This window comes from Carcharhinus amblyrhynchos, chromosome 1 (assembly GCF_965287045.1).
Source record: "Carcharhinus amblyrhynchos chromosome 1, sCarAmb.v2.hapA, whole genome shotgun sequence".
Classification (NCBI taxonomy): Eukaryota; Metazoa; Chordata; class Chondrichthyes; order Carcharhiniformes; family Carcharhinidae; genus Carcharhinus; species Carcharhinus amblyrhynchos.
This window is the reverse complement of record NC_137324.1, coordinates 24,263,962-24,280,445: the sequence shown is the minus strand read 5'-3', so window position 1 is coordinate 24,280,445 and position 16,484 is coordinate 24,263,962.

The window sequence follows — 16,484 nt, the reverse complement described above, 5'->3', positions numbered from 1 at the left end:
CAGCAAGGAGAGTTCATGAATATGAAGAACAGACATAAAGGAAAAGGTGGTGGAGTGGCACTGCTGGTTATAGAGGAAATTAACACAATACTGGGAAAGGATATTGGCTCTGACAATGTGGAGTTTTGTATGGATGGAGTTGAGAAATACCTATTAGTGGGTGTCACATATAGACCCTCAAACTTCAGTGGTGTGTTGGGAATGGCATTAAACCCGAAATTATTGATAAGAGTATGTGATAAGAGAATATCAGTCATCATGGGTGATTTTAATCTGTACATAGACTGCATAAATCAAATTAGCCACAATGCCATAGAGGAGGAATTCCTGGAGTGTATACGGGATGGTTTTCTTAACCAATATGTGGAGGAACGAAATAGAGAGCAGACCATCTTAGACTGGGTACTGTGTAATGAGAAGGGAATCATTGTCAATCTTGCTGTACAAGACCCCTTGGAGATGACTGACCATAACATGATAGAATTTTTTATCAAGATGGAGAGTGAAATAGTTGATTCGGAGAGAAGGGTGCTGAATCTTAATAAAGGAAACTATGAGGATGTGAGATGTGAGTTGGCCTTGATAAACTGGGAAGAGTTACTTAAAGGGATGACAGTGGATAACGTTGTGCCTGCTGCACAATCTGTTTTAATCCTTAAACGGTGGACAAATAACTGTGAGTAGACGCCTTATTAGTACAATCAATATTTATTTAAGACACACAATCAACAATCACCCACCAACCAACAATAATGTAAAGTTACAGAAAATACTAGAGTTCAAGTCCAATACAAGACCTAGACTTAGGGGAGATCTCATTGAGACGTATAAGATGATGAATGGGATGGATAGGATAGAGGTGGAGAGACTCTTCCCGCTCAAAAAAGACAGTAGGACTAGGGGGCACAGCCTCAAGATAAAGGGGAGGCGGTTTAGAACGGAGTTGAGGAGGAACTTCTTCACTCAAAGGGTGGTGAATCTCTGGAATTCTCTGCCCGTTGAAGTGGTGGAGGCTGCCTCGCTAAATATTTTTAAGAAGCGGGTTGATGGGTTCTTGATAAGAGAGGGGATTAAGGGTTATGGGGAGAGGGCGGGAAAGTGGAACTGAGCCACAACAGATCAGCCATGATCTTATTGAATGGCGGGGCAGGCTCGAAGGGCTAGATGGCCTACTCCTGCTCCTATTTCTTATGTTCTTATGTTCTAGACTTAACTTTGCGTAACTGACAAGTACCCAGGCAGATATTGGCCTTCATTTGTGCGCTGGTCTTGGTTGTCCTCTGCGGAGTCTGGTCCTTTGGTCTGGTCTGGCACTCTGGCTCTTGTCTTCCTTCCTTCTCGGTGTGATGGCTCTCCTCATGCTGATCGTCGCTGGTCACTGTTGTTGTAGCTCTCTCGTGGGGGTCAGGGAGAGAGAGACAGATTCTTGGTTGTGCAGCACCCTTTGGGTTTTGCTCCCCTTTTGGCCATTACCAATCAATCAATCAGGACTTGATCACCCTGATCGATAAAGTGCAATTGGATACTGCCACACCAAACTCTAGGTGTGTCCCCAAAGGCCCTGTCTACAGGTGCTGGGGGCATGTAGGGTTCACACCTCCCTCCCAAATAAGGGGTTACAGCACCCCTATGTCTGGTAAACAACCCAGTTTGACTAGAAAGTCTCTTTTGTCCTGGAGATGACCCATATCCAGTGTATTCACTTGTCTGGATTGCAGCCTGTTTATCTGTCTTTTAGGCTGCAGCCCAACTGTCCCAGAGTGCTTTACAAATTGCCATTTTAGATGGCCCGTTTGGCCATAATAGACAATGGCAAACATTCAAGGAACACATGGGGGAACTGTAGCAACTGTTTATTCCTGTCTGGCACAAAAGCAAAATGTGTAAGAGGGCCAATCCATGGCTGTCAAAGGAAATTAGAGAGAGTATCCAATCTTAGGAAGAAGGATACAAATTGGCCAAGAAAAATAATAGGCCTGAGGATTGGAAGAATTCAGCAAAGGATCAAGGGATTGATTAAGAAGGGGAAAATACAGTACGAACGTTAGCTTGCAAGGAACATAAAGACTGATACTGAGAGTTTCTCTTGTTACGTGAAGAGAAAGAGATTGGTGAAGACAAATGTAGATCCCTACGGAGGAATGTATAATACGGGACAAAGAAATGGCTGAGCAACTGAATACATAGTTTGGTTCTGTCTTCACAAAAGAGGGCACAAATCAGATGCCAGGGATGTTAGAGAATGCAAGATAGTGAGAGGGAAGAAGTGAGAGAGATCAATATTAGTAGACAAACGCTACTGGAAAAATTGATGGGATCGAAGGTGGATAAATCCCCAGGGCCTGATAATCCACATTCCGGAGTACTTAAGGAAGTGGCTCTAGAAACAGTGGATGCATTGGTGGTCATCTTCCAGGGTTCTCGAGACTCTGGAATAGTCCCAGCAGATTGGAGGATAGTGAATGTCACTCCAATATTCAAAAAGGGAGGTAAAGAGAAAATGGGGAACTAGAGACCAGTAAGCTTAACATCGGTAATGGGGAAAATTCTCAAATCCATTATCAAGGATTTTATAGCAGAGCATTTAGAAAGCAGTGGCAGGATCAGGCAGAGTTCGCATGGATTTATGAAGGAGAAATCATGCTTGACAAATCTTGACAAATGGAATTCTTTGAAGACGTAACTTGTAGAGTTGACAAGGGGGAGCGAGTAGATGTGGTATATTTGGAATTTCAGAAAACTTGGTGAGGCCACACCTACAGTATTGTGTGCAGGTTTGGTCTCCTTTTCTGAGGAAGGATGCTCTCACTCTTGAAGGAGTGCAGCGAAAGTTTACCAGGCTGATTCCGGGGATGGCGAGACTGATGTATGAAGAGAGGTTGATTAGGTTAGGATTGTTTTCGCTGGAGTTCAGATGAATGAGGGGGGATCTCATAGAGAAACTCTAACAGGTCTAGACAGGATAGATACAGGGAGGATGTTCCCAATGTGGGGGTGTCCAGAACCAGGGGTCACAGTCTGAGGATTCAGGGTAGACCATTTAGGATGGAGATGAAGAGACATTTCTTCACCCAAAGAGTGGTGAGCCTGTGGAATTCATTACCTCAGGAAGTAGTTGATGCCAAAACATTGAATGTATTCAAGAGGTGGCTGGATATAGCACTTGGGGCAAATCGAATCAAAGGTTATGGGGAAAAAGCAGGATTAGGCTATTGAGTTGGATGATCGGTCATGATTGTGATGAATGGCAGAGCAGGCTCAAAGGGCCAAATGGCCTCCTCCTGCTCCTTTAGTCAATGTTTCTATGTTTAATATGCTGGCGTGGAGCTGACTACTTCTGGGCACTGAGAATCCTGGGCTTTCTTTTATACACCTGCTTTGATCCAGCAACCTTACAGGAAATCATAGGTCGGCATGGTGGCACAGTAGTTAGCACAGCTGCCTCACAGCACCAGGGACTTGGTTTTGATTCTTGGCTTGGGTCACTGTCTGTGTGGAGTTTGCACACTCTCCCCGTGTCTGCATGGGTTTCCTCCGGGTGCTCCGATTTCCTCCCACATTCTGAAAGACATGCTGGTTAGGTGCATTGACCCGAACAGGCACCAGACTGTGGTGACTGAGGGAATTTCTCAGTAACTTCATTGCAGTGTTAATGTAAGCCTTACTTGTGACTAATAAATAAATAAATAAACTTTAAATTCAAAATAGGGCTCATTCCCATAATGAAGAGAAGAATTGGAGAAGTAAGGATGTTGTGCTTCAGTTATACAGGGTGAGGCCACAACTTGAAAACTGTGTGCAGTTTTTGTCTCTTTATTTAAGGAAGGATGTAAATGAGTTGGAGGAGGTTTATTAGATTGAAACCAGGAATGAGCAGGTTGTCTGAGGAGGAAAGAACAAAGAGAATTACAGCACAGGAACAGGCCCTTCGGCCCTCCAAGCCTGCGCCAACCATGCTGCCCGACTGAACTAAAATCCCCTACTCTTCCAGAGACTTCATCCCTCTATTCCCATCTGATTCACATACTTGTCCAGACACCCCGGTCAATGTCGTATCTGCTTCTACTACTTCTCCCAGCAGCGAGTTCCAGGCAACCACCACCCTCTTTATAAAAACCTTGCCTTTTACATCTGAAAGATTAGACAGACTGGACTTGTTTTCACAGCGTTTAGAAGAGTGAGGGGTGATTTTATTTGATTTGATTTATTACTGTCACATATATTAGTGTACAATGAAAAGTATTGTTTCTTGCGTGCTCTACAGACCAAGCATACCGTTCATTGAAAAGGAATGGACAGGGTGCAAAGTGTAGTGTTAGTCTATTAGCTAGGGTGTAGAGGAAGACCAACTTAATATAAGGTAGGTCCATTCAAAAGTCTGATGGCAGCAGGGGAGAATGTGTTCTTGAGTCAGTTGGTACATGTCCACAGACTTTTGTATCTTTTTCCTGACTGAAGAAGGTGGAAGCGAGTATGTCTGGGGCCCGAGGAGAGTTTAATTATGCTGGCTGCTTTTCCAAGGCAGCGGGAAGTATAGACAGAATCAATGTATAGAAGGCTGGTTTAAGTGATGGACTGGGCTATGTTCACAACCCTTTGTAGTTTCTTGTGTTCTTGGTCAGAATGCGAGCCACACCAAGTTGTGATACATCCAAAAAGGATGCTGTCTATGGTGCATCTGTAAAGGTTGGTGAGAGTTGTAGCAGATATGCCAAATTTCCCTAGTCTTCTGAGAAAGTAGAGGTGTTGATGGGTTTTCTTAATTATAGTCAGTGAGGAGGGACCAGGACAGGTTGTTGGTGATCCACTTTAAATCTTGACCTGGTGACTTGCTTGAAGTATGGAAGATCTTGAATGGTATTGACAATGGAAAGGTGGAAAGGTTGTTCCCTCATGCGGGTAAGTCCAGAACTAGGGGCACTGTATCACTATCAGAGGGTGTTCTTGTAGGGCAGAGATTAGGAGAAATGTTTTCTCTCACAGGGTTGTGTGACTTTGGAACATACGGGCCTGATTTTACCAATTTCGTTCTAAGTGCTGAATCTGGGTGCAATTCAATTCCGACTGGAAAACCTGCTTTCGGGCGTCCCCGTACTCACTGAGCCTGAAACAAAAATCACCAGTCTGAATCGCGCTGTGGACGGAAAAAAAACAGAGGGCATGGGTTCAGGGTGAAAGGAGGAAAGTTTAAAGGGAACATTAGGGGGGCTTCTTCACACAGAGAGTGGTGTGAGTATGGAATGAGCTGCTGGATAAAGTTGTAAATGCGGGGTCACTTTTAACATTTAAGAAAATCTTGGACGGGTTCATGGATGAGAGGGGTGTGGAGGGATATGGTCCAAGTGCAGGTCAGTGGGACTAGGCAAAAAAATGGTTCGGCACAGACAAGAAGGGCCAAAAGGCCTGTTTCTGAGCTGTAATTTCCTATGGTTTCAGGGTTCTATGGCGCTTATTACGTCTAAAACGATCGGAGCTCTGAACTCTGCGTGCACAGTTAGAAAAAAATGTGAAAAACACCCCTTGTCACATCGCTCCTGGGCCACAGAAAACCGATATCATCGCTCCACCACTACAACATAATTGTTCCTTTTATCCGCACATCCCCGTCCCCCCCCGATATCCAGGCCTATCGCGGCCCCCCCCGTCCCCTCCCCCCCACCAATCACCCGTAGAGTGGCAGCGGACACCCCCGTCCCCCCGCACCACCACAGATCCATCTGGCCTATCCCCCATCCCTTCCCCCCACCCCCCCCAAGAATGATCAGGCCTCCCTTCTCCCTTCCCCCCTCACCAGAAAATGATCGAGCCTCCCCCACCAACCAGACAACAAAGTGGCCTCCCTCTTCCCCCAAGCAGAGATACATCTGACCCGCTTTCTACTTCCACCCCCCAACACCAGAGAACGATCTGACCCGCCTCCCGCACCCCCCCCACCCCCCCAACCGATCTGAGTCAGAGAGCCGTCGGAAGCTTTGATCTTATCTCTCCAGAAGCTGGAGCACCCGAAATAGACCTTTGCTGAGCATGTCTGCTTCGCGCTGAAGCTAAGCGCACGAACGCGGTGGTAAAGGGGGGAATGCTGGTAAAGTCAGGCAGGCAATTAATTCAATTTAAATGTATGCAAATGCATTTAAATCGCCGTTGTGCCTGTTTCGGGCGCAAATTGGATCGCAGCCATTTTCGGGCCTTAGTAAAGTGGGTATCTGTGCAGACGCGGGTGTAGATCGCGTTAATGGCCTCATGCCTGACTTTACCAAAGTGAGTGGAAGGGGGACCTGATGAAGGGGCAGCGCTCCGAAAGCTCGTGCTACCAAATAAACCTGTTGGGCTTTAATCTGGTGTTGTGAGACTACTTACTCAGAAGGCAAGGTCATTGAATAGTTTTCGGGTGGAGGTAGATAGATTCCTGTTGGGCAGGGACATCAAAGATTATCAGCGGGAAGTGGGAAATGTGAAACTCCACACTAACATATTAGTAATGATCTTATTGAATGGCAGAGCAGGCCCGAGGGGCCAAGTGGCCTACTTTTGCTCATATTTGGTATGTTTGTAAGGGTTTTGGGCACAAGTCTCAACAGATGGACATGAAAGACGGAGGAATCTCGGAAGGACGCAGAACAAGAGAAAAAAAGGAAGGCCGTTTGCTTTATGCCTGAATTTCCTCGACCATCCCTCAATCATGCTTCCGTTTGGACAAAAATGCTCAGGAAATTCCAGACTCTGGTCCTTTTCGAGTGTTTACAAATTGTCGTCACCTCAGTCCCTTGGAGAGAGGACGAAGAAAAACCCCAGGAAAAAAAAAACGCCAGACAGCTCCCACCCTGTGACGGCAAAGAGTTTTTATACGAGGTAGCGAAAGCGTTCACAGTGAACGAGTGTTACAGTTAACCTGACCTCGCTCCAGGTTTCAAGTCCACTGCCGAAGAATCAAACTGAGACTTTTTTTTTTGAACAGAAACTATGAATTGGTTCTTTAGAAATTGGCAGGCAGTGCCAGCTGGAAATGTTTTCATTGGGGCTGGAAAGAAGGCTGGCGTCAGTCGGGGCAAAGGACATGCCAATGGAATGTAATATCAGGAGGAAGCAGCAGGTCATTCAATTGCTGGCAAACTGCCCGGCAACAACTGGATGTCTTTGTGTTCGAGTTTGGTTATAATCACTGTATGAACATACACATTTCTGTGTTGGTTTTTAAAAAAAAAAATGGGGGGGGAGAAAGAAATATAAAACATGCATTCCTTTCTTATCCTCTGAAGGTCTTCGAGTCTGGGTGTCACTATCAAGTAGAAATGTCTTTTGAACCATATTTTTCAAAGGGGTTGAGAGGTTTTCTTTACTGTGCTGACTGTAATAATAGCTGATGTTACTGTGCAGTCGGCTGCTCCAAGTATGGGTCACAGCAATGTGGTAGAAGTGCGAACAGCATTCCTTTTCCTCTTTTTCCATTTCAGCAGACATGTGGCTTTACCGAGATTGTTTTCTAAGTTGTCAAATGGCTATTGAAGCTAACTGCTCACAAAACATGAGAAGACCAAGGAATGAGAACAGGCGATTAGCCTGTCAAATCCGTCCCTCCCACATATCACATCCTGTAACGGATTCCGCCCCCACTTATTTCAACGTAACCTCTCCCTTGATTCTGCGACCCCCCGAACCTCACGCCCGTCTGACTATCTGATCTATTTTACACACCTTCACCAATAAAAGCCGGATTGCTTTCCAGAGATTTCTTTGATCCCAGCAGCCGAGGGGCTATAATGTTCCATCGTGGATTTGGTCATCGCCATTTATACATATCGGAATACACTCCAACCTCATTCCTGACTGAGTGTCTAGCTGGTTTCTTTTTAAAGGAGTTTATCAACCCTGCATTCTCTGGAAGGTTCCATATATCCACCACACGTAGTGGAAATGCAGTCTGAGTTTCACCTGAGGTTTCTGAGCTTTAAGCCTGCAATGTCTAATTTTGTGTTCGGAGCGGCATTTTGAATTCTTTTCCTCCCTTTTCCTACCCAGTAGCCGGTCAGACCAACAGGCTGGCCGGATGCTGGGTGGGAAAACCAACAGCAGAAGGCCACAGGGAATGATCCCTGCAATCCCTGGGAGGGGTTGGCATTTGTCACGTGGAGGATGGTGTGGAGAAAGAGACTGGCAGCGGGGAGAGACAGGTCATGATCGGCAGAGTGGAAGGTCAAGGATTTACATAAGAACATAAGGGCATAAGAAATAGGAGCAGGAGTAGGCCATCTAGCCCTTCGAGCCTGCCCCGCCATTCAATAAGATCATGGCTGATCTGTCGTGGCTCAGTTCCACATTCCCGCCCTCTCCCCATAACCCTTAATCCCCTCTCTTATCAAGAACCCATCAACCCGCTTCTTAAAAATATTTAGCGAGGCAGCCTCCACCACTTCAACGGGCAGAGAATTCCAGAGATTCACCACCCTTTGAGTGAAGAAGTTCCTCCTCAAGTCCGTTTTAAACCGCCCCCCCTTTATCTTGAGGCTGTGCCCCCTAGTCCTACTGTCTTCCTTGAGGGGAGCGTTCCTACTCTTCCCAGCCCCCAAGGAGTGCTGGAAAAAGTACCCACCTGTTAGAGCCTGCTGCTACCACCTACCTCTCACTGCTAGGTATCCTGACCACTTGAAAACACGCACATCTGCTGCAAAAAGGAGGGAGCTAGTGGCACAGTGATGTTGTTGCTGGACTAATAAGCCAGAGGCCCAGGGTAAATCCTCTGGAGACCGGGTTCAAATCCCAACGTGATAGAAATTCAATAATAATCTTGAATTTTAAAAGTCTAATGATAACCATAAAACCATTGCTGATTGGCATAAAAACCCGTCTTGTTCACTAATCTCCTTTAGGGAAGGAAATCTGCCCTCCTTACTTGGTTTGGCCAACATGTGACACCAGACCCACAGCAATGTGGTTGAGGTTTAAGGTGAGAGGGATGAGATACAAAAGGGTCCAGAGGTGGTATTTTTTCACACAGAAGGTGGTGAGTGTCTGGAATAAGCTGCCAGAGGTAGTAGTGGAGGCAGGTACAATTTTGTCTCTTAAAAAGCATTTAAACAGTTACATGGGTAAGATGAGTATAGGGGAATATGGGCCAAATGTGGGCAATTGGGATTAGTTTAGTGGTTAAAAAAAAGGGTAGCATGGACAAGTTGGGCCAAAAGGCCTGTTTCCATACTGTGAACCCCTATGACTCTTAAACGCCCTCAGGGTTGGGCGATAAATGCGACATCTCATTAACAAATTTAAAACAAATAAATTGCACAATGGCAACATGACTTAAATATGTTAATGATACAAGCAAGGTAGGACATTTGCACAGCTCATTAATAGCCTCTATTAAAACAGTCGGGTGTAAGTATGTGGTGAGCTGGGGGTCTCATTCTGTGGCCTACCTATTCATCAGCTATCTGAAAACCTGAATCACATCCAAACCAATATTCTTTCCTAAGTGTAAGTTCCTAATCATTCTTATGCTGGCTGCAATGAGCCACTTCTCTATAAGTTGCACTGTAACAGTATCTCACTGTCTATCTCACTGTTCAAATGTACTGGACGCTGTGATGTTCCTGCATAAATAAATAAACCCATTCTTCCCGGCCCCACCTTTTTCCAGCTGTGTACTTGCTTAAAAGCTGTTCATCCCCAAATATCTTCCAGTTCTGGTAAACCAGCATCAACCTGAAATGAACAAGGTCAATTTCAGCCAAACGTTCTTGAGCGGGAAAGCCATGGCATATTATATGCTTAACATATATAAGCAGTCATATATTGCTCTATGACTCTATAAAAGTGGTAAATCTCCTCTGTACTCTCTCCAATTCTTCCACATGCTTCTTATAGTGAGGTGGCCCAGAATTGCACACAATATTCCAAATCTGGTCTTACCAAGGTCCTGTACAGTTGCACCATAACCCCACAGCTCTTAAACTCTAACCCCCTTCTTAATAAATGCTAAAAACCAGCATCAACCTGAAATGAACAATCTTGCCCTTGATTGGCTTTTGGAAGTGTTTCAGGGAATCAAAATTCCATAGAGAAATATGTTTTAAATACCAAAGAAAGTACTGAGGAGCCATGCAAAATCTAATTGAGGAAAGTGAACATGGGATGGCATGGTGGCGCAGTGAGTAGCATTGCTGCCTCACAGGGATCCAGGTACAATTCTGGCCCTGGGTGACTGTGCAGAGTTTGCACATTCTCCCCACGTCTGCGTGGGTTTCTTCTGGGTGCTCCGGTTTCCTCCCATACTCCAAAGATGTGCAGGTTAGGTGCATTAGCCATTGCTAAATTGCACCTTGGTGTCCAATATTGAGCAGGTTAGTTGGATTAGCCATTGTAAATGCACAAGGTTATGGGGATAGGGCAGGGGGATGGACCTGGATAAAGATACCTTTTTGGAGAAGAGTAGGTACAGACTCAGTGGGCCGAACGGACTCGTGCTGCACTATAGGGATTCCATGGGCGGAATTTTTCTGTCCCGCTTGCCCCAGAAATTGTAGCGGGCGGGACTGGACTATGCAAAGGTACATTGACCTCTGGCAGGATTTTCTGGTCTTGGAGCGAGGCAGGTCCAGAAAACCCGCCCACGGTGTTGGAAAGAAAAAAATCAGGCAGCAGAAAGGCAGTTCATCAATAGCATCAAAATGGATCCATGAATATTTTGAAGGTATTTGTGAATCTCCTGCACCATTGGTAATTGCACCCCAGAATGAAGCTTATCACTGAATCTGAGAATTTTTTTTTAATTTTAGGAGATTCTGACAATTTCATAACCTGATGCATCAAAATTTCACTGGCCTCACACAAAGAATGGAAGCCATTAAGAGTATTTCACCTTGTTGTATCTCAAAGAATTGAAAGGCAACAAATTGCCCAAATCATAGAATCCTGTGACAATCAAAGGATTTGATTTGTATTTCCAGGAGATCTACAAACCCTGGAGTCATATTTGAGTGGGGTGGGTATCGAGCAATGCAGATAGGCCAGCTAATTGTTTTGCCTACAATGGGAAAGGGCAGGGCAAAACGGAAGCTCACTGTACAGGAGATTGTGGAAGTGAGGTAAACAGATTCCTGAGGTCCTGCACTTCAAGTCCCATCACTGGACTACAAGTTTGGGTTAAAAATGAAATACGTGAGCAATGCACAGGAGGTCTGTTGGAATCTACAGAGAGAAAAGACACAAGAATGAGTTGGATATGGACATTTTTGTAACACACATATTTTGCATTAACCTCCCTTTACACATTGCTTGCAAAGCTGTTCGTTTGTTTCCTGTATTCCCCATGCTTTTTATTGCAGGGGAGATGATAGCCTAGTGGGATATTCTGTGGACTATTAATCTGGAAACTCAGCTAATGTCCTGAGGACCCAGTTCATAAACCCACCATCGCAGATGACAAAATTTGAATTCAATTTTTAAAAAATCTGGATCTTGAGATATCCTTGATCCTTGTGCCAGGAAGACAACATACCGTCTTGGAGTCTCCTTTGTGTCCGCAGAAAAGCCAGTCTATTCCCCTTACCTTTGAATCTCTTATTACTAGGGAGACATGGTGGCACAGTGGTTAGCACTGCTACCTCACAGTGCTAGGGACCTGGGTTCAGTTCCTGGCTTGGGTCACTGACTGCGTGGAACTTGCATGTTGTCTGCGTGGGTTTCCCCTGGGCGCTCCTGGTTTCCTCCCACAATCTGAAAGATTTGCCAGTTAGGTGCATCGGCCACGCTAAATTCTTTCTAGGTGTACCCAAACAGGTGCTGGAGTGTGGTAACTAGGGGATTTTCACAGTAACTTAATTGCAGTGTTAATATAAGCCCAACTGTGACATGAATAAATAAACTTTAAGCTTAAACAGGGAGCCCATTAGACCCTGTATACCACAGTGGAGTGTTAGACCACGTTTTAACAGGAGAGGAAATGAGACCTTGAACTCTCCTAATGGGAATGGGCTCACCTTTATGTCATTTTATTTCAGGTTTTGAGGCGTTTGTTTCGAGATCATTTGTGGAGCTATCATCAGCCTTGATTTCAGTACGCATGCAAGGGGCTTATTTTTTTCTGTCTACAATTCCTGATTTTGTTAACATTTCTGAAGAAGTTGTTTTTTTTTAAGCCCTTTTCCATGAATATTCAGCCAGAAGAGGAGCACGTAACATTTTTTAAAAATTTCTCAGGGAACACGTGAGGGACCTCAAAGTATTTTAAAACAATAGAAAGTGATCTTCTCAGTCCACACAAGTTGGGTTTCACAACTTGCCAAGGGCTGTGCTTTAGCAAAACATAGCTGGTAAGACACCTGGTATGGTTAAATATAATAAAGAGAGCAGACAGCTGCTTGATATATGATATAAACAACACACGGCCAAGGAGGGAAATGATCTGCTCCTGGAAGGAAACTGAACAGTGTGGAGATGTAAGAAAGCAGCGGCTCCAGGCCCAGTTATTTTCTCAGCTGTTCCTGCTGGCTCCAAGGCGATGAGTCACATGGTCTGCTATTTGCACCTGTGTGGTCACACTTCAAAACAAACCAGCCTTACTGGGAAGGATCGAGGCTCCATATGACTTACATCAACTCATCGTGAAATTATACAGAACAGCCATCCAGCAACTGCTGAAATCAAGCTCAGATCCAAGTTACATGCAGACTTCTGTCAGAAATTCAACTGAATTCAATGGCCTCTCACCGCGACATCAAGACTGCCCCTGCAGGGTGTGGGCACCTAGGGTGGCACGGTGGTTAGCACTGCTGCCTCACAGCGCCGGGGACCTGGGTTCCATTCCCGACTTGGGTCACAGTCGGTGTGCAGTCTACACATTCTCCCCGTGTCTGTATGGGTTTCCTCCGGGTGCTCTGGTTTCCTCCCACAGTCCAAAAGATGTGCTGGTTAAGTGCATTAGCTATGCTAAATTCTCCCTCAGTAACAGGCACCAGGGTGTGGCGACTAGGGAATTTCCATAGTAACTTCATTGCATGTTAATGTGAACCTACTTGTGGCACTAATAAATAAACTTAAACTGAAACTTTGTTTATATTGACAGGGTTAGACAGGGTAGATTCAGAAAGAATGTTTCCGATGATGGGGAAGCTTCATTTGAAGGAATTTTTAAAAGCGGCATCTCGGCTTTTGGCTAAGATGCAAATGAGATTAAGCTTTGGAGGAGGAGCTGTGCCTACTCCAATCAGCTTGGATCATGTAGATCAACTCCAAGACTGGAGGTGAGAGCCCTGTCTTGTCAGCTTGGATTGGGAATGTCTCAACTTGTTGGGACTCTGAATTGGAGTTGATTTGATTGAATTAGTGTTTAAAGAAAGGGGTAAACCTTTTAGAACTGAAGTAAGGAGAAATGTCTTCACCCAGAGAGTGGTGAATGTGTGGAATTAACTACCACAGAATGTAGTTGAGACCAAAACGTTGTCTGATTTCAAGACGAAATTAGATATAGCTCTTGGGCTAAAGGGATCAAGGGATTGGCGGGTTGGGGAAGGGGGGATCAGGATCTTAATTCAATGATCATAATGAACTGTGGAACAGGCTCAAAGGGCCGAATGGCCTACTCCTCTAGGTTTCTCTATTAGTTTCTCTGTTTCGATGTTTCGATGAATGTCAAGGGGCGGCAGTTAGAATGTCTCTTATTGGTGATGGCCATTGCCTGGTATTTGTGTGGTGTGAATGCTACTTGCCACCTGTCAGCCCAAGCCTGGATATTGTCCAGATCTCATGGCATTGGGACATGCACTGCTTCAGTATCTGAGGAGTTGCGAATGGTGCTGAACATCATTCAATTATCGGCAACCATCCTCACTTCTGACCTTATGAAGGAGGGAAGGTCACTGATGAACCAGCTGAAGATTATTGGGCTTAGGACACTATCCTGAGGGACTCCTGTGGAGATGTCCTGGAGCTGAGATGACTGACCCTCCACAACCACAACCATCTTCTATGTACCAGGTATGACTCCAACCAGCGTAGAGTTTGCCGCCAATACCCATTGATTCCAATGAGTATGGCGGTGGGGGGGGGGGGGGGGAACAGATAGAGTTACATTTGCTCTCCAGTACGTATAATCTGAAAATATATTCATTTGCAGTGAATAATGTGTCATGTTGTCTTTCAGTATCATTTACAAGCTTTGTGAGTCCTCTTCCTGCATCTCCCCACTCGCAGGTCAGCTACACAGCTGCACCAGCACTGATTGTGGAGGGAGAAGTGTCTCCCACACACAGACCCTCCGACTATCACACTCAAAGAACAAAGAAAAGTACAGCACAGGAACTGACCCTTTGGCCCTCCGGGTCCATGCTGATCATGGTGCCTGAACTAAACTAAAAAAACCTTCTGTCCTTACTCAGTCCATACCTTTCTATTCCCTCCCTATTCACGTACCCATCCAGATGCCTCTTAAACATTGCTAATGTGCCTGCTTCCACCACATCCTCTGGCCGTGTGTTTCCAGGACCCACCACTCTCTGCGTGGAAAACCTTCCTCCTCTCATCTTGAACCTGTGCCCCCTTGTAATTGGCACTTCCACCCTTGGAAAAAGCCTCTGGCTATCTGTCCCATCTGATAATTTTGTAGATCTCTATCAGGTCTCCTCTCAGCTTCCGTCTTTCCAGTGAAAACAATCCCACCTTATTTAATCTCTCCTCATAGCCAATGCCCTTGAGACCAGGCAACATCCTGGTGAACCTTCTTTGCACTCTGTCCAAAGCCTCTGGTAGTGTGGTAACCAGAACTGCACGCAGTACTCCAAATGCAGCCTCACCAAGGTTTCATAAATGCAAATGACAGTCCCAAGCTTTTCCAACGCTGCTGTTGGGAATCTCTTCCAGTTATCCTGAACTTTTCCACTGTTACTGCTGGGATTCTCTTCCTATTATTCCAAGTATTTCCAATGCTGCTGCTGGGAACCTCTTCCAGTTATCCCAAGCTTTTCCAGTGTTGCTGCTGGGATTCTCTTCCAGTTATTCCAAGCTTTTCCAGTGTTGCTGCTGGGATTCTCTTCCAGTTATTCCAAGCTTTTCCAGTGTTGCTGCTGCTGGGATTCTCTTCCAGTTATTCCAAGCTTTTCTAGTGTCGCTGCTGAGATTCTCTTCCAGTTATTCCAAGCTTTTCCAGTGTTTCTGCTGGGATTCCCTTCCAGTTATCCCAAGTGTTTCCAATGCTGCTGTTCAGTTAGGAGCTGATCCCATCCTGATCCCCCCCACCCCCCAGGCTGCCATGATGTCCATCACAAATGTGGGTGGAAAATCCTGGCTCTTGCTTCTTGTTCCTATTGTGGTGCTGATGTGTTACTGTTCAGTCAGAGTCCGGGTTACTGTGCCCGGGTGCACTCTCACATACACGTTGCAGCCTGGAGTCTGGGTACTGATGATTGAGGCTCCAAAATCTTTTCCACTGTGTAGCTGACCAATAACCCTGCCCACTCTTACCGTCTATCATTAGCATGTGGGAGAAGGATTGTAGCTGATACACAGCTTGTTTGGTCACGCACTTTCTTTGGCCAACAAGTTCTGGGACGGGACTTGAATCCGAAGCTTCTGCCTCAGAGGCAGAGACACTACCCACTCTACCACCAGACCTCCTGCTCATATTGTCACAGTCCTGAAATTACATCCACAGTAACTCAGTGTCAGTAATAGATATTTGTAATGTTGTTTATGGTACACCTCAACCGGAACTGCTGTCTCACAGTGTCTGTGACCCAGGTTCAATTCCAGCCTCAGGCCACTGTCTGTGTAAAGTTTGCACATTCTGCATCTGCGCGGGTTTCCTCCAGGTGCTCTGGTTTCCTTCCACACTGCAAAGATGTGCGGGTTAGGTGGATTGACCATGCTAAATTGCCCCTCACTGTTCCAAATTGTGTAGGTTTGGGGAGATAGCGGGGTAAGTGTGTGGAATTGCAGGGGATGCTCTATCAGAATGTTGGTGCAGACCCAATGGGCTGAATGGCCTCCTTCTGCACTATAGAGAATCTATGATTGTTTGTATGTGAAGTGGGGGATGGAATGAAGGGCAGAGAGGGAAAGTTTCTTATGTGATGAAGTTCAGTGGCATTATCCCCTGTTACATCACAGCCTAATTACTGATCGTGGGAATGGAAGTGTATTGATTTCTGTACTTCTGGACAGGGAAGTTCATTATAAACTCTGAGTAAAGCTTTGGATCCCCTTTAAGATGCTTCTGTTGTGCTGTTTTACGTGATGTCCCGTAATTAGGACAGTGAATACAGTGAGTAAGGCCAGTGAATGGAGCCTTTCAAAGCCTTATGCTCCCAGGACCTTGTCTTCTGGGCAGGAGAGTGACTTGAATATAAACCCAGAATCTCAGTCTTCAGAACAGCAACTTGCACATCTTACTTAAAGAAAAGGAACTGAATTAACTAAGGCCGCAGGATCAAAATGTGATCGATTTATATAATCCCTACAGAATAGAAGGAGACCATTTGGCCCATCAAATCTGTACC